This window comes from Vombatus ursinus, unplaced genomic scaffold (assembly GCF_900497805.2).
Source record: "Vombatus ursinus unplaced genomic scaffold, bare-nosed wombat genome assembly UNPS02011591.1, whole genome shotgun sequence".
Lineage (NCBI taxonomy): Eukaryota > Metazoa > Chordata > Mammalia > Diprotodontia > Vombatidae > Vombatus > Vombatus ursinus.
This window is the reverse complement of record NW_020951369.1, coordinates 5,293,771-5,312,996: the sequence shown is the minus strand read 5'-3', so window position 1 is coordinate 5,312,996 and position 19,226 is coordinate 5,293,771. Positions and strand designations below refer to the sequence as shown.

General features: G+C 38.4%; 1 protein-coding gene and 1 pseudogene across 1 annotated transcript in view; one reads left to right on the top strand and one right to left on the bottom strand.

Annotated features, from left to right (window-relative positions):
* Nucleotides 1–12,160, top strand: part of KIAA1211L (KIAA1211 like) — a 162,167-nt gene extending 150,007 nt beyond the window's left edge. Inside the window, exon 12 of the mRNA XM_027856680.1 lies at nucleotides 12,040–12,160. The gene's annotated coding sequence lies outside the window, so the exon portion shown is untranslated. The remainder of the gene's footprint in view (nucleotides 1–12,039) is intronic.
* A 2,878-nt stretch (nucleotides 12,161–15,038) lies between these two features.
* Nucleotides 15,039–19,007, bottom strand: LOC114039055 (annotated as a pseudogene).
* Nucleotides 19,008–19,226: the final 219 nt, after the last annotated feature.

Genomic DNA, 19,226 nt, shown 5'->3' with positions numbered 1-19,226 from the left:
TTTTCCTTTTAGTTCATGTACCAGACTAAGTTTGGGTAAGAATCACTATAGCTTGGTGGTCCCTGGCCTCGTAGCTTAGTATATTAATGGTTTCAAGGTATATAGTGATATCACCGTGTTATGTAATGGAAAAAGGCCAGAATATGGAGTCAGAGCTCCTGGGTTCAAATCTTGACTCTGTTTCTTTTACTACCTGTAAGATTTTAGAAAAGTCATTTAATCTGGGCCTCTCTGAGTCTGTTTCATTAACTATAAATAAGTGAGTTAAACTAGAGGTTCACTAAAGTCCCTTCCAGCTTCAAAACCCCTTCTACCTACTTCCGAGAAGCCTAGGATCTTGCCTAGCAATTGGAGAAGGTAGTGGAGGATCTAAAGTAGCAGCAGCCACCTGAGTGTCCCACTTGTGACTGCTACAAAAGTCATACTTCTCAAATTGGAAGATGATAGTTAATACATTCAATAACAGAACCAAGTCTTAACAGAGTCTTAACAGGCTAGAACAGTTAGTAAACCAAAGATCGCCCAGAAGATAAAATTTAACAGGGACAAAGATAAAGTCCAATACTAGGGTTGAAGAAATTAGTTGAATAAGTTCAGTGTGAGGGAGGATATGGCTAGGAAGCAGTTTATGTGAAAGGAAGAAAAAAAAAAAGACCTGAGAATTTAGTGAACTGAATACTGAACATGAAGGCACAGAGTGCCCAAAATGCCTATGTTATAGCATGACTGCCTCAGTGTACTACTGTGGTCGCCAGCCATTGGCCAGGATGATTCTACTGACCACGAGAGTATTTGAGTAACTCGGAGAAATCAAGTGCTTAATAATGCTTACTTAGGCCAGTTTTGCCTGCAGCTGGGTTTCTTAGAAACATTCAGTAGTGTGTAGAGAACTGACTTCAGATTTCTGAGCAGCTAGAGTACTGCATGCGGTTTTAATGATCCTCCCCATTCTCACCTTTGAAATGTGCACCCCTGTGTACAGTACCCATTGATTCAAAGACCTGATGTCATGGAATTGGACTCCAGTTGCTAAGGTCACATCACGTTTGAATCACTGCTAGGTGGGTTCACCTTCTCATGCATGCTTTAGACAAGTGTGAATGTGGTACATGGTTTTTCTTTAGCTTAGTTTGTATCTTATCATTACTGTTTTCTATTAGGAGATGATGCTATATGCAGTATTATTTTGAGGCAGTACAGATCTCTCTCAAAATACCAGTGCAGTCTCTGTGACATCAAGTAAGTGTCTAGCATCTCCTTTAATTTACATCTGCAGCTCCTGCCAACCTGGCCTGTGGCTCCCCATCCTAAGTGCACTGAGCAGTCATGGCATCTCACCTTGAAGAGTTTTTTCAAAGGATTCTATCAAAGAAAATGGAAATTGGAATAACTCTTCAGCTATTCTTCCCCTCTCTCCCCACCCCCTTTTACTAGCACTTGAATATTGGAAAAAGCAGCTAGCATTGGATCCAGTCTCTGACCTGTACTTCTCCTTAGCCATGCATTTGCTGGATGGTGACCCTCAGTGCTTTCCTCATCTGTCTCATATTGAGTAAGCTGTGGTGACCTACTTCATGAGGGGAATTGAGTAATCAGGATGATTATAAAGTACTTTCTAAGTGCTTTATGCTTTTAGAAAGAGGAGGCCTTATTAATGTGGATGTATGGGGAGCTCTCAGCTGAGGCCAGATTTTAAAGGGTCATGTTCAAAAGATGGAAGGGAGGGCACATATCCAAGGATGAATATGAAAATGTTGTAGGCTTGCTTGTAGGAATAGTGTCCAGAAAACTAAAGCCCATTTGTGAGCTAAGGCTATCAAAAAATGCTAAGGGCTAACAAAAAAGGCATTCAGAAAATGTGTAAGTTGGAGATGGGAAAGAAGAAACGAGAAAGAAATAGGCCAATGATCTGAGGTAAAAAGGAAGATTGAAACAGATGAACAAAAAAAAAAAACAGAATTAAACGTCTGCTTCTTTCTTTATAAAGAAGTTGTTGTTTAGTCATTTCTGACTCTTTGTGACCCCATTTGGAGTTTTCTCGGCAAAGACGTTGGAGTGGTTTGCCATTCCCTTCTTCAGCTCATTTTACAGATGAGGAAACTGAGGCAAACAGAGTTAAGTGACTTGCCCAGAGTCACACAGCTAATAAGTGTCTGAGGCCAGATTTAAACTCAGAAAGATGGGCCTGACTCCAGGCTCAGCACTCTATCAACTGTGCCACCTACCTGCCCTCTGTAAAGAAGAATGATTCTCAAACTAAAGAATGGGGAAGGAAAAAAAGTTAAGAGGAAATTGAAAATCCAGATAAATGAAGAGATAGCAAGAGAAATTTGAATTGCATGAGTTTAAGCCATCAATCCCAGATCAATTACATTCCAAGGTACCAACTAAGTTTGAATGTGTGATGGCTATAATATGTAGACTAAAGCAGATAACAAAGGTCTAGAGACAGGTGAATGTCCTGGTTTTCAAAAGGGCAAAGGATGGAGTATATTAAACTGTAGGTAAATTCGTTCAATGTCTGTTCATGGCAATAGCTAGGCGCTCTGCAAATATTTGGTCCTTACAACTATTCTACAAGTTAGATGCTATTATTATCCCATTTTACAGTCGAGGAAACTGAGGCTGAGACAGGTTAAGTGACTTGCCCAGGGCTAGTAAGTGGCTGCTGTTGGATTTGAACTCAAGTTTTCTTGCCTCTAGATCTAGCATTCTATTCATTGTGCCACCTAGAAAGGGAAGCAGTAAACACCAAGAGCCGGTGAGTTTTTCAATAACAATTTATGTCTAACCTCATTTCCTTTATCAATTAATCAACAAGCATTTCATTAAGTAACAGCTGTGTTCAAGGAACTGTGCTGGTGATACAAAGACAAAAATGAAAGCCTCTCTGTCCTCAAGGAGTTTACAATCTTTTTTTTTTTTTTTTGGTTAAGCACTTGGGGTTAAGTGACTTGCCCAGGATCACACAGCTAGTGTTGTGTTTGGTCTGAGGTCAGATTTGAACTCAGGTCCTCCTGATTTTAGGGCCAGTGCTCTATCCACTGTGCCACCTAGCTGCCCCAGGAGCTTACATTCTTGATAGGGTTAACAGACAGGTAGAACAGGGAATGGGCAGCTTGGTGATTCAGTGGATAGAGGACAGCCCTGGAGTCAAGAGGACCTGGGTTCAAAGCCAGTCACAGACACTAGCTGTGTGAATGTGGGCAAGTCACTTAACCCTGTTTGCCTCAGTTTCCTCATCTGTAAAATGAGCTGGAGAAGGAAACGGCAAATCACTCCAGTATCTTTACCAAGAAAACCCTAAATGGGGTCATGAAGTGTCAGACAGGACTGAAACAACCGAAAAACAACAAAAGAACAGGAAATGTCATAGATGTGATATGGACTTAAGCAAATCATTCTAAAATGAGCTTGGAAAATAGAGTTAAGTGCTTTCTGAGCTAGTTGAACAGCAAGATCCAAAGAGTGTTATAATTAGCGCATTGCAGGAATAGGGTCATAGTGGAGACCTTGTAGAGACTAGTGGAGTGGGATCTGGTGAGTTCAACAATTTTTTTTTTCCCATGGCATGGCCTAGATAAAGTCCTTTTTTGTAATAGCACATGTTTCAGCTTTGCTGATTAAAGCTAGAAGGGCTAGCTAATATGTTCAATGACATGATTATCATCCAAAAAGATCTTGAAAGAACACTAGGCTTGAAAGAAATACTAAGCTGAAGTTAATAAAGTGAAATTGAATAAAGATAGATTTAATTTTCTTTACCTGGATTTAAGAGAAAAAAAAAAGAATTATACAAAAGTTTAGAAGAGCTGATGTAGCAAAATTGATAGCCAATCAGAATCAAAGTCAGAAAAATGTGGGATCAAGTCCTGCTTTTAACACATATTGGCAGCATGACCCTTGGGAAGTCACTTAATCTCCCAGTATCCCAGGCAGATGTCTGCCTTAGACATTTGTTTGGTTCCTGAGACAAAAAGGTAGTAATCTGCATGAGTAGAGGGAATTTTCTCACTCGGGAGCTCCCTGTTACAACAAAATCAAAGGTCAATTTTTTTTTTTTTTAATGGAGCTGGAAAGCATTTCTCATGAAAAACGTCAGTGGGTCACAAGCTCAATATGAGTCATCAGCAGTATGATGTGATGTCCCAAAAAGTATCTTGTCCAGAATGAGTCAGATGGTAACCTCACTAGAGTCTGCCCTTTTGAGATGACATCTGCCCTAGTCAGTTCTAGGTGTCACATTTTTGGAGGGAAATTCACAAAGTGGAATCCCTCATCCAACAGAGGGGAACCAGAATAATGATGAGATTTAAAACCATGAACTATGTGAATCAACTGGAAGAACTGGAGAGATGTTTAGCCTGAGAAAAGAAGATCTGGCACAGGAAATTGGGGAAAAGAAGAGAGCGATCTTCAAATATATAAAAGGGCTTTCATATTAAAGAGCTTCAGTGGATTTTTAGACTAACTCTCCTTGAGCAGAACTAGGAGCAATATGGGACAAAGGTGTCAAAAGGGAAATGTTGGCTTAATGTAAGGAAACAGTTGCTAACAATTAGAGTTCTTCACAAGTGGAATGGGCAGCTTGGATTTGGTCTTTCTAAGCTTTGGCTTTTGCAATTTTGGGGGTTGTTTAAAAAAATTCCCAAATTGCTGATTCCCTGCGCATGTCTACTTTTCCTCTTTGGTTTCAAATAGTTTATTTACCTCCCAGGTGATTACAGGCTATTTTGTTCTGGTGATATTGCATGATTCAAATCCATAGGGGTCAGTAGACTTTTAGCCATAAAGACTTCTACCAGCATTGATGGAGTCTTCTTTTACGGGTTGCTTTGAGAATTCTTCAGGATTGGGCGCATGTGCCCAAGTCTTCAAACAGAGCTTTAAAAGCAAAAAAAAACAAAACAAAACCAAAACCGGCTTTCTAGTTAAATCACAACTCCCTTACACTCCCATCCTTTGTCCTGTTTGCTGTGGTTTAACTTGATATTTTTTTCCTCCCAGACTTTTATTGTACAGAAGGACTAAGATCTATTATTAAAAGAGAGATAGCTAGGGAGGAATGAACAGAGAGAATTATTGCAATAGATGCTGGTGGGTCTGCCTGCTACAAGTCTCTCCCTGATCCAATCCATCATCCATTCAGCCATTAAAGTGATTTTTCTAAAATGCAGGTCTAATTATGTCACCTCCCTTACTCAGTAATCTCCATTGGCTCCCTATTGCCTCCAGGAGCAAATACAAAATGCTCTGTTTGGCATTCAAAGTCCTTCATAACTTAGCCCCCTCCTACCTTTCTAGTCTTCTTACACCTTACTCCTGAATATATACTCTTTGATCCAGTGACACTGATCTCTTGGCTATTCCACAGATGATACTCCATCTCTCCACTCTGGGCATTTTCCCTGGCCGTCCCCCATACCAGGAACACTCTCCTTCCTCTGATCTGACTACTGACCCCCTGGCTTCCCATATAAAATCCTCACCTCCTATAGGAATCCTTCCTTAACCCCTCTTAATTCTAATGCTTTTTAAATTAATTATAATTAATTTTAATTAATTCTAATGCTATTTTACTTATTACCTATTTATCCTGTCTATCGCTTTCTTTGTATGTATTTGGTTGCATGTTGTCTCTTCCATTAAACTGTAAGCTCTTTGAGGGCAGGGACTGTCTTTTGCCACTTTTTGTGCCCTCTGCGCTTAGCACAGTGCCTGGCACATAGTAGGCGCTTAATAAGTGTTTGGTGATTGGTTGATATTCACCTAGATCATAAGTCAAATGGCGTATTATATGCAGACCTGTTTAAAGTTGCAACAACTTTCTGGTACCTGGAATATTATTATATTTCTATTATTAAGGAAGATAATAGATTTAGAGTTGGAAGGGACCTTAAAAGTCATCTAGTTCAGCTCTTCTACCTTATAGTAGAGGAAACTGAGCCATTATTGCTTAATGTTTACAGCACCTGCAATGGTTCAAATCCATGGTTTTGCTGGTGTAGGGGAAGCTTCCTCTGTCAATGAAAAATTGTCTTGTACACTGAGAAGTTCAGTGACTTGCCTAGGGACACACAGCCAGTATCTGTTCAAGGCAGCATTTGAAATTAGGTCTTCCTGAATTTGAGACCAACTCTCTATCCTACACCCAAATGCCTTTCAACCAGAAAGCTCTGAAAAAAAAAATTCAAATCTCAGAGCTGATGAGATGATTATGTCCTTCCTTCCATGTAAGTGGGTTCGCAGTATGCTTTTTAAAAATCTTTCAACTTAAGAACTTCAGGAATGGCTTTGATAATTAAAAGGTCCCTCTCCAAGGTATATTAATGCCTCACGACTATACCCTCAAGCATTCTTTCTTAACCATTGCTCTATTTCTTAACCACTAGAGTCATTTTCTCATAGTAAATTTAAACTCCAGTCAATAAACATTATTTATATTCCATACTTTCCTCCATTCCCTGTTTGAAGTATTTTGGTCTTTAAATTCTACCATTTCTTATATTCACTATTTTATTATTTGATTGTAGAACTGTTATTTACAATTTCTATTTTCTCAGGCCCATCTCAGTTTATTTATTTTAAAATATTTCTCATATTTATTGTGCAAGATATGAAATAAAAACTGATTATTTTTGTATCTTGTCATGGAAAATTGGGCTTTAGGTTGAAAAAAATTACTTTGGAGACACTATGACCCAAAAGACAAACCAGGAGATCTTCTTTCTCTAAATTGCATAAGGAAATATGAGTGAAAATCATTTTAGCAGCCAAAAAAAAATGTGAGCTGAGATTTGCAAGAATGAAAGGTCTCTTGTATGTATCTATGTCCTTAGCCCAGAGTTCAAGGTTAAAGGCATTTGTTGTACATATTGAGGTGTGCAAAAGTCTGGACTTGTTTTTGTTTCTTTTTCTGTACATATTGAAATAATGATCAATAGTTAACACAATCAGCTTTCCTAAACTTCAGGGTACGTATATTTTTGCCCAATGCTGTAGATACACCAACTGATTTTGATGTAGTGTAGCCCTAAGTCAAAACAAATGCTTCCACTCAAGCCTAGAACAAAGAACCTAGGATATTAACATGTGAGCACTAGCTAGTTTGCACACATAAACTCTCCTACAGCCCATAAAATGGATGGAGAAGTAGAAAAAGGGCAGAGAAAACCCCAAATGCTACCTAATCTCACTCCTTACTTCTAGATAGAACTGTGTTGATGCAATGGAAAGAATGCTGGTTTTGGAGTCAAATGGGCTTGTGTGCAATTCTCTTCTCTGACGTTACCAGTGTTACCTGAGACAAGGCATTTAACCACTCTGGGCCTCATTTTGTTCACCTGTAAAATGGAAGGATTGGATTAGGTGGCCTTTAAGTGCCCTTCTAGCTTTAGATCTGTTCTCCATAGCAGGTGTGTGTGTGTATGTGTGTGTGTGGGTGTGTGTGTGTGTGTGCGCGCTCGTGTGCATGTGCATGTACCTGTGAAAGCAGTACAATGTATATTATTTTGTTTCCTTTTGTTTTTAAAGAGAACTTACCTTTAAAAAAAAAAAGCAGTGAAACATCTCCAAGGGTCTCATGCTGGAAAATGCTATCCACATCCAGAGAAAGAACCTATGGAGTTTGAATTCAGATGAAAGCATACTATTTGCTCTTTTTTTCTTCTGTTTTATTATGTTTCTTCTTTCTTATGGTTCCTCTTATTGGTTCTAATTCTTCTTTACAACATGACTGATGTGAAAATTTTTAAAAAATAGCTTGAATTTTGAATTGAAAATACAAATAACTTTTTAAAATAAAAAAAAGCAGTCAAAGGAAATAGAGACAACATTGAACTATGACTTTTTAAAATTGGGTCTCTTCTCAACTATACCTTCCTTTCCCCTTATGTATTTTTGGTTTCTTTTCTTTTTTTTTAAGCTCTATCTATGTTTCATTGGTGTAAAGAACTCTTGATGAGGATATTACCTCTTTCAATGCAGATCAGCATCCTGTCTGCAACCTACGGCTTTAGAGAGTTTCCCCACTTGGTTCCTAAACTTAATTGTTCATACCCTAGATTCAAAGGAATATTGTTAACTTATTCAGCATCAACGGGTTTTTTTTTTCTTCCTTATGAATTTGTATAGTAGATCACTTTTTATACTAAGGAAACAAAAAAGGGGACATAAAAATATAATGTTTCACTATATAAGGAAGAAGTATAATCACTCTACAGAGTGCCTTTGTCTTCAAAGACACTATGAGGTCACATTACCTTGTATCTAATTTTAAGCTATATAGTTTAGACCAAGCTGATAGAAGAGTCTCCAGTTTCCAGACAACAGATTTTGATTGCTTGATTAGGCATTTCCTGAGCCAGATTTTCCCAAGTTTCTCTCTTGGGAGCAAGGTAAAGTTTGAAAAATCCTTTTAACTCTTACTAGCTGTCCATTTAGTACTATGAAAGAATTAGTGGTGTACCTGCTGAACTGGGAAAATCTGGCTGACTGTCACAGGGAGCTAAGCTAAATAAAATATGCTTATAAAGTTATTAATTTCATACTCAAAGGGACCTTAGAATACATTTAACCCAACTTCTTCATTTTATGGATGAGGAAACTAAGGCCCAGAGAGAAAGGGATGAAGGAGACAAGCATTTTTAAGTGCCTTCTGTGTGCCAGGCACTATGCTAAGCACTTGATAAATATTATCTCATTTGATGAGATACCTCACTGGTTAGGTGCTATTATTGTATGCCATTTTACAGATGAGGAAACTGAGACAGAGTTTAAATGACTTGCCCAGGATCACACAGCTAGTATGTATCTGAGATCAAATTTGAACTCTGGTCTTCGTGACTTGGGGCCCAGGGATCTCTACACTGTAACCCTGTGGAGGTTCAGTGATTTGTCCAAGGTCACATAGATAATACGTGACCAAGATCAGATTTGAACCCAGGCCTTTTTTTAAAAAAAATTGTTTAGTATTTTATTTTTCCCCAATTACATGTAAAAAATAATTTTTAACATTTGTTTTTTAAAACTTTGAGTTCCAAGAACTGAAGCCTTTTTAAATCCAAATCATTAGAAGACCCAGAAGGAGAAATCACCTGCATGATGCAAAAGATGATTTCATACCTTCCTATGATCACCACTGCTTAGAAAAAGATGAAACCAAAAAAGTTTCTTTCCACTAATAATTTTTTTAGTTGTGAAGAAACAGCATAATTTTGTATTTTTTGTGTGCTAAAAACTTCTCACTTGGCACGTGCAGCTTCTCCTGGTGTTCCAAATGTGGTCACAGTCATGTTTGTGGTCTGATTCATGTGGAAACCTGCATTCCGAGCATTCCATAGGTCCCACTTTAAGCTGTGGAGCAGTTTTGTTGATGTTTTTTGTTTTTTTTTTTAATTTACATTGCAAGCGCTACTGTGGTGGTAGAAAAACTACGTGAGTGAATTTATAAAATCTCAGAAGAAAAAAAGAATAAATTGGAGCTGTCTCACTCCACTGTCTGCCTTTGTTTGTTCGCTGTTCTCCAAAACCCCATCCCTGTTTGTGTTTGCTTAGAGGAGGATGCAAAAACCCACACTGACGGGGCAGTGGCCCAGTGCATAGAGCACCGGCCCTGAAGTCAGGAGGACCTGAGTTCAAATCCAGCCTCAGACCAAACACTTGACACTTACTAGCTGTGTGACCCTGGGCAAGTCACTTAACCCCAATTGCCTGAAAAAAAAAAAAAAATCCACGCTGATGATCAAGGTTCCTAACCCTTCCCTTAGAGCCTTAGGTTCTATACCAACACTTCTCTAACTCTGCTCCATGCATCTTTGGTTTCTTCATGGTATAAATACAGGTATTGCGAGAAAATTCCCATGGTAACAACATTTCCCTTCTAAAATATGAAAATGTATCAAAAAATACTGCATGTTTGCCATATTTATGTGTTATCTGTTACCTGAGACAAGGCTCTGGACAGCTAGGTGGCACGGTGGATAGAGTGCTGGGCCCAAAGTCAGGAAGATCAAATTTGGCTTCAGACACTTACTTAGCTGTGTGACCCTGGGCAAGTCATTTAAACCCTTTTTTTGCCTCAGTTTCCTCCTCTGTAAAATGAACTGGAGAAGAAAGTGGCAAACCACTCTAGTATCTTTGCCAAGAAAACCCCAAATGGGGTCACAAAGAGTCATATGTGACTGAACAGCCTTTGTTCTATGAAAATGGAATCAACTCTAATTTTCTCCCAATTTCTTTCACACACACACACACACACACACACACACACACACACACACACACACCTGTTTCCCCTCAGGGTAGGTATTCTGTGCCCCTAGGTCCTTAGACCAGCTGTGTGATATCTTACAATATATTTCAAGGTATTAAAATGTAAACTTGAAAGCAAAGAGTTCTTCCTTTCTCTCTTCCTTTCTTCATTCTTCTGTCCATCCCTCCTTCCTTTTTCTTTTCCTTCTTCCTTCCCTCCATTCTTCCTTCTCTCCTTCCTCCCTCATTACCTCCTTCCTTCTTTCTTTCCTTCCATTCATTCTTTCTTTCCTTTTCTTTCTCTTTCTTGTCTTTGTATCCCCAGTGCTTAACTCAGCTCCTGGCATACACTACACCCTGAAATAAGGCATTCCAAAGTTTCCCATGGTTAAATTAGTTTGGCAAAGTCTACTCTCAGCAAACATACACAAGCTATGATCCCTCTGTTCCAAGACTTACATTAGAAATCACATTCCCTATGAATACCCTAATGCAGTATAATGGAAAGCTTCCTTCGATTAATTGAATTCCTTCATAAATCCAGAGATAAATTAAAGATATGAATCATCTAAGGCCTTTGATTTGTATTTCACATTTCCTGTAGGAAAAGCCTGACCGCAGATTTATTATGCCATTTCTCAAGCAACATAATTGATTAAATGGCCTCTTTCAGTCTCCACTGGCTGCAATAGTTACTGTTGTAAAGATGGATTTTTTCACCCCAGTGTTTATTTGTGGCCTCTGTACATACAGCATAAAGATGTCACTGAGAATGTTACTTAAATTATAGGAGAGGAGAAAATAAATAGGTAATGGGGCATTTCATTCTTTTTCTACAAAGCTTAGCTTAGCTTCTGTGTGTTGGCTAAATTGCCTCTCCTTTGCTTCCAGTTAAATGACGAAGTTAAAGTTCTGAAACTGAGCTCACTCTCTAGTGCTAACTTATATAAGTGGCAGATTGTGAAATATGTTTTTAGGATGCTAAAGAGTGTGAGTGGTTGAGATGCAGCATTCACTATTTTGCATATGTATTTGTAAGACTGTAAAATAGCTCCTTTATCTCTACATTGGATTCTTTGAAAAGAACAAGACCGCAATTGAGTAATTTTTACTGTTGTGCAGAAGAACATAATAAATATTTCGTGTACCTTGTTCACAAGTTTTATTCAGAAATGACACTGTGGAGAGTGTTGTGTTGGGTGTTCCTTTCTCACCATTTCAGAATCAGGTTTGTGAAATGCAATAACAAATGACAATATGTTATAACAATAACAAACGTTCTCAGGGTGGGTGCTAGGGTTGGAGGGGAAGGTGTGCAAACTGGACAGACTCAGGGGGTCTGATGCAATGACTTCCATTTTATGAAGCACTTGCACAAGCAAACTTGTGTTCATTCTTTGACCTAGAAATAATTTCCATTTGTTCAAGGAGAGCCTTAGAGTGAAGAAAGGTGATAAAAGCTCCCATTTGCCTGTTGGAAGGAAACACTGCAGTACATCCTGTGGGATGCTTTTTGCAACGCTGGTATCTGGGGGTAGGACTAAGACTCACATTTTAGATCATGAATATTATGTCTGGATAAAGCTGTATTGAATTTTGTTTCCAGGGGTCTGATTTAACCCATAGCATACACAGATCCATGTAACAATGAGCCAGGTTTCTAACGAGATATGTCTGTATTCTAATAGAACCTTCATTAAAAACAGGCCAAAAAATACACAGGGAGACTGGAGGGAGCCAGCTGTTTACATGGAAGTGACGAGAAAATAATTGCATTCTCCCTTGCAGGCCTAAACAGAAGGAGGCAATGTGGCGGTTAAGCTGGTCCACTTCCCAGCTGTGCACTAGCCCACCCTGGGCTCTTCCCAACCCTGCAATCTCCCAACCTCAGAGGATAGTGGAAAGGATAATGCCCATAACCAGAAATCCTCCCGATCAGGCTTGGCTGTCCCTGCGTGACTGTTGGAGTGAGGTCCTGAGATCAATTTGTCAAGCCTCATGAGCTGCTTGTCTCAAGAACTGAGTTTAGGAGAGGGGCAAAGCATTTATCTTACCTCCTTATAGGAGACGGTATATGGATCTCATCCACCTGGAATAATGGAGAAAATTAAAGCAGAAATAAAAGAGGAAAATTAGTTACTTTCATCAAACAGGACTTCTCTGAGGATGTCTGTTTCCAATAAAACTTATTGCTATTGATCCTCAAACAAAAAGTTTCTATTGTCCTCCCAATCTAATTTAAGCCTCGGCAGTAAATTAGGGATAAAAGGAGGCTCTTTCTTGTCCCTGGAGAACCAGGCTTTTTCCTGTTATAATCATCAGGTTCATTTATTGTGTTTTTTTCATGTACTATGTATAATGCAAAGTGATCCAATCGCCGTTCTTGTCTTGTTGTGCCTTAAAAGACCATAATTGGGCCAGCAAGATGGTACAGTGGATAGAGCACAGGCCCTGAAATCAGGAGGACCTGAGTTCAAATCTGGCCTCAGACCAAACACTTGACACTTACTAGCTGTGTGACCCTGGGCAAGTCACTTAACCCCAATTGCCCAAAAAAAACCCATAATCAAAAATTGACAGTGCTGACAGTGGACAGATAGATGTATTAAAGGTACCTAGAGAAGTCCCTAAATCTTGAACAAATATTCATTTAAAAAATACCAAACTGCACAAGAGTAAAATGTATTTAGCATGGTGGGAATGGAAAAGGAAACTGGGAGCTGCGTGTTTACACAAGGTGGAGTTGGAAGGTGATAGGATTTCATGGACTGCTTGAATGATGGCAGGAAAGGAGGTTGGACAGCTGCAGGGAGCAGGGGGTGTTCCAGGCATAAATGATACCTTGGCAAGCCCTTGAAAGCCTTATTGTGCCTCTCTGAGCACCTACATTCATACTATCCTGGAGTAATAAGGGAGAAATTTAGCTGGGTAGGACAAAGGATCCAATATACCCTATTTGTAGCCTCTGTACATAAAACCATTTATTGAAGATGTTAAGAGTGCAAGGACGTAATCTAGATAGGTGTTGGGCTGTATAACCTATGAGATGTTTCCCAAATCTGAAATTCCATGATACAGTGTCAGTGAGACTGCAGACTTCAGAAAACAGGAATTTGAAAACATGCATCTTGCTTTGAGGTAGCAGAGTCAAAGGGGAGGAGAAAAATGAGGGGGTGAGCATTAGATTGACCATGGCAATCAAGTAGCCCTTTCCCTTTTCTAAAGGTCAACTGGCTATGAGATTTACCTGCCACAGGAGCCAGTCTTTGTTTAAATGAGCAGAATTTTGGTCTCAAATCTCAGATAAGGAAAACCCCATGCCAGGGGAATCTTCATTCTTCTGGGACCCCAAAACACCTACAAATCAAATGAAACTAATGTTCAAGACAGATCAATTTTTTAATATGAAATCCTCACTTGACACCAAAACATTTAAACCTTGTCACTATTTAAACCCTGCAGCCAATCAGACAGGAATATGCAAATGAATTGGCCCAGATGTCATTAACCCATGTTTTAAAATCATGCATTCTGGTTGGTTTGTTTTTCAGCAAAATCTCATTTTCTTATTTTATATCAAGTGCCCTTCATTAAAATCAGAGTTGATGCCCATATGTTCTTATAGGGTATGCCCATAGACTGTAAACTCTAAAAGATCATACCTCCTACTAAACTGGAAAGCTTTTGGATCTGGGACTGATGGTTGTGGCTGCTGAGGAAAGAAGGGAAAGAGGGAGCATTTTTTAAACACTTACTATGTGTCAAGCAAAATGCTCTGAGGATAGAAGTTGAAAAAGCAATACAGTCTCTGCCCAAGTAGAACTTACACTCTAACTGGGGGAGACAATAAATAAAAGAAAAATCTGCTGCAGGGTAGATGGAAAGGGACAGATGTCCATAAGATGTTAACAGGGAATGTGATGAGCTTAGCTGAGTCACAACCTTCAGAATGCTGACCACCAAATGATTGTTTATTAAATCACCAATCATGAAGACCACGCACTACGGAATCAATCAATCAACAAGAATTTTCTATGTGCCTAGCATTGTCCTAGGTATTAGAAATACAAAGACAAAAATTAAATAGGTGAGCTTACAAATGGAGGGACTGAAATCTCTGTGGTAGAGAGAGTACCCGCACATATGAAATCATAGATCTTTTGAAGAAATGATATCCTTTTGAAGTATACCACGGTATAGGTAGGACCTGACTGCTGAGTGACTTAAGAAATGCAGCAGCTGTCCATGATTACCAGTCATTAAAAATGAGGAAAGCTTTTAGTGGTTTAAAAATAAAACAAAACAAAACAAAAAGATCTTTACAATTTTGCCATCTTCCTCCCTTATCGTAAGGGATTTTCTGACTTCTGTAGAATAATTTTTTTAAAAGAGAAAATGAAAAGAGTCTTAGAATAGAATTTTAGTATGTTACAGTAGGAAAAAGCCTTAGAGATCTTCTAATTTAAACCCCTCATTTTATAGACAAGAAAATTTGGGTTGTCAACCTGAAATAAAGAGGACTATGAAAGGAGCAATAACAAAGGTCTTTAATCAAGGAAAAGATACCACATAGCACCAAACTACTTAGAGGGCCCAGGAGGGGCAGAAGAGGCAGGGTTTAAATACACTTCAACAGGGAAGGAATCTCATGGAAGGCATGGGTTGGTGAATCTATTACATAAATTGGTTTGCATAATAATCAGAAGTCCGTAGAGAAGGCTGGGAGACTTTGGGGAGAACATCATGCTCCAGGGGTATCAACAGTGAGTTCCCAGAGATACCTATCACTAGACTGGCTCCAACTGGTTTAAATCTATTCCAACTATGAGGTCAATGGGGTCTGGGTCAGGTAGCCTCTTCTGATGACTGCATTCAACATTCCCCACTTTTGGTCGAGTCACTGACCAAGGGAAGCATTGAGGTGTTCTATGAGATGCTAACCATTGGTCCGGAAGACAGAGGATAACCTAAAAGTAACACCTGTTAAGGTTGGAGCTGACATAAGTCACACTTGGTGAGAAAATGCAATTTGCCTAAAAATGCCACAATAGTGACAACATTGAATAAGGTAGATAGATGCTAAGTTGTAAAAAAAAAATACAAAAGCTAAAAACAGAACACAAGTTACCAAAGTTCATAAACTTGGCAATGAAGCAAAGTAATATTAATGAAAGGAAAAAAAGTTAAAATAGTATAAGCATGCTTTAAAACAAAAACACCAGATAGTAATAAAACAAATTCTAGTTGGATGTCCTATTATGAAACAAAAACAGTCTTCCTACACACACTTTTCTACCATTCTAAGAACCCAGGATACTTAATTTGTAATATTCTTTTGTGTCTATTACTTCAAAAATGTGTTTTTAATAAAAGATATATTTTATCAAAGTGCTTGATCAAACACATATCAATGAAAAGTGTCAAATAAATAGTCATAATATTTGAATGCTAAGAGCCTGAAAACTCGAAATGTTTGTAAAGTTTACAAAAAAAGAGAACAGCAGTAAACTTTGTTTTTAAGTACTACACCATCATTAGTGTATATAATACTTCAACAGCGTGTAATAATTAAGTTGAAAGGATATTATTCACTAATTTTGTTACAAAGTCACTTGGTTCAGTTCAATAAAATTCAAAGTATGCTTTAAAATGTTTCCAATCCTAAGCCGACTCAGTATTCCCACTTAATTGAAAACAGCTCAGACAACAAAGTTCCAGATCACTATTCGAAACTTGTTTACACTCAAGATGATGAACATCAGTGGGAAAAGTTAGAGAAAAAGAAAAAGACAGTTTATGTAAAATACCTTTAAAAATATCGACACTCACATAAACTTCTAGAGTATTTATTCACAGCAATAAAATACAGGTGAAACTCTTACCGTGATCCCTTGTTTGTTGATTTCCTCAGGTGATCTTTTTGCATATATTTGATAAAACTCTTCTGTTCACTCTCAGTCTTTTATCTTGATAGTATGGGTGATTGTTTAAGATACTCCCAGTACACAGTTTGACTCTGGTTAACAACTGCATGCTTTCAGCAAATACAGCCTTCCTGGGAGTGTTTGACTTAATCTAGTTCACCAGCTCCACTACATCTGGGTCATAGAATTCTCTTAACTCTGATGTCTCTGCGATCATGCCTGGCCAGAACTTATAGCAAAGATAGATGAGTATTAATTTTGGTATTGAATATCTCATCATTTTCATCCTCATTGGTGTGTAGAGATGTACCAATTTTAAAAGCAACTCCCAAATATCACTGTTGCATAAATCAAATGATGCAAACACACACATATGTTTTGTTCAAAGATACTCCATTCTCATGCTACTAAATGCCAAAGATTCAAACAGAATAGAATGCATCAGGTTTGTAGGCTGCTCTTGGCTTCAGTACAACTGTACATTTTCCCTTATTATCCATGGACTGCACATTAGTAGAATCAATGAGTTCCACAAAGCAATAACAGCCATTATCACCATAATGGAAAGAACAAACATGGATGCATAGAAGAATAAAGTATGTGACAGTTTTTCAAGTGTATTAAAGGGTAGGCGACTAAAAGATTCTTCCCATAGATACAAATTTGCACCAAAATCCCCTGTTGCTCCAAAGCCAAATTTTGCCTTCAGAAATTTAAATATGTGTCCATCTGACTTTAAGAAATTGCTTAATAAAGCTAGTGAGAAAAAACTGTCAAGCATGGCACCGAGGCTAAGTTTCCCACGTCTATTAAGGAAGACTCCAGTTTTCAGATTTTCTGAAATTTTCTCTTTATTAACACTGAGAGGCTAAAACTTATAAGCAATGACACAAAGATCATGTAATTAAAGAACTGAAGGACATAGACCAAGAATAAACTCACTACCTATATAACATGCAGCTATGTAACCTTTGTTGTAGGAGACATGTTCAGACAATATGAATATAAAAACTAATGCTTGCATCAGCATCATAAATCAATTAAATTGCCAGGTCAGACTAAAGAGAAAAGTAGATATGAACGCTGCAAAAAAGAATCATGCTTTCACAGAGACTGTACTTGTGGTCTGAGTAAATATGTAATTGCTTCTATCTGGCTTGCTAAGAATGGCAGCATCCAGTTCTCTCTCAATGGTGAACTCCACTCTTGTGGTATCTATTCTATTTAATAACATACCAAAAAGCTGCTAACAGCCCTGACAACCATGTTCCACTAAGGCAGAGGTTCCCAAACTTTCTGGAGATTTACTTTCTTTGACCCTTTAACTTTTTTTTTTTTAATTTACATCATTTAAAAAAATAAAATATTTTTTCTTAAATGGTGCATCTTAAATTTAATAATTTATCATAAATTTGTGGGTTTTTTCCTGCATTGAAATTTTGATAATGAAATATTGTGTCATGTAAGTGTATGGTATCATATTGTAGACAAATCATTAAATGCATGTATTCCTGCTGATGCATGCTGGACTTCCCAACAATGCGCTACACGCTCGCCTGCCAACATTTACTTGTTAAGACTGATGGATTATAACTTGCATTTTGTGTGTCTCTTTGGAAAATAATGTGATCAGTATGACTTTAACTCTGTTACACAACAGATGAAACAGGTACAAACAGTTTTTCAAAATTTTTTCTCTTCTTTCCTTATGCTTTCACTGCCCCCTTATTTTTATTCAATGCTCCCCAATTGTGCCCGAGGCTACTACCACCACACTGGATTATTTTGGTGCCCCCTAGGCGGCAGTATCGCCCACTTTGGGAACCTCTGCACTAAGGAGCCAGCTGGTTATATAAAACGCTATGACATACATTGCTTGGGGTCTAAATAAAGTATAAATATAAAAATAAACAGGCTCTAAATATAGCTGTATATGTGGAACTTTACCTAAAATGCTGAGAAAAATCTCCTGGTAAATATTTATTCATTCAAGGATGTTAATTATTCTCATTGACTCAGTTTTATTATCATATATCAGTCCATGGAAACCTTTCATGATAATTGGAGCCTGTAGTATTTGTTTGTAATAAGATTAATATGATCCACATTTTGTTCTGAATGATATTTCTCACTCCAATTCTCTAATGTTAGAAAACCACAAATCATTTTCATGTAAAGTAGCAAAGTAGATGGAAATAAGAAATCCAATGCAAAGGCCAGTGGTTCCACTAACCATATATGATAGAATTTTCCACAATCCTCTCCTGCTATAAACAGTTAATTGTCTTTCCAATGCCTCCTCTTCCCCTGTGATAAATTATCCTCTTAAACTTCTTGACTTTTCTTTCTCTCCTTTACCTAATAGTTGTCATCCATTTTTCTTCAAACCAATCCCTTTCATTGGTGGGAAGCAACAACCCTGGGTAGCAGTGGGAGATGGCAACAGGTCTTCTTAGACTTGGAAGGTCCTCATTGGGGGCTCAGCATTGCCAGGGGGTGAGAAGGGAAAGGGCAGGTGAAGGGAAATGTGTGCACACACACACACACACACACACACACACACACACACACGCATACAGAGATGCACAAACCTTGTGAGACACTCAAAGAAACAACACTGGGAAAGAGGCAGCCACTCACACTTCCATACTCATCATCCCAGGCCCTCCTCACACCTCTCACACCCCGTACCTCACTATGCCTCCAGTCCCCTCTGGTTAAATGCTGCCAATTATCCAAGTACTTTCAAGTACACAGTCAATAGTTTGAAGATATGTACCCAGCAACAGTCTCCTTAGAGGGACCAGTCAGAATGGACCCAAAAGTGTCCATGGGTCTTTTAACAAACTCTCAGTGAACCAGGAACCCATCTGAAAGAGAGGTAGTTCAGGGATTCGAGAGAGTACTTATCCAGGCTGAACTGCTGAGTCCAGGTTGGACTAAGTATCTAAGTCCTAAAATGGTGGCTGGCCAGGCAGGAGTCTTCAGATCCCACTTCTGACACCGGAAATGCCAATCCAAAGTAAAGAGGACTTCCAAAGGAGCAACAAA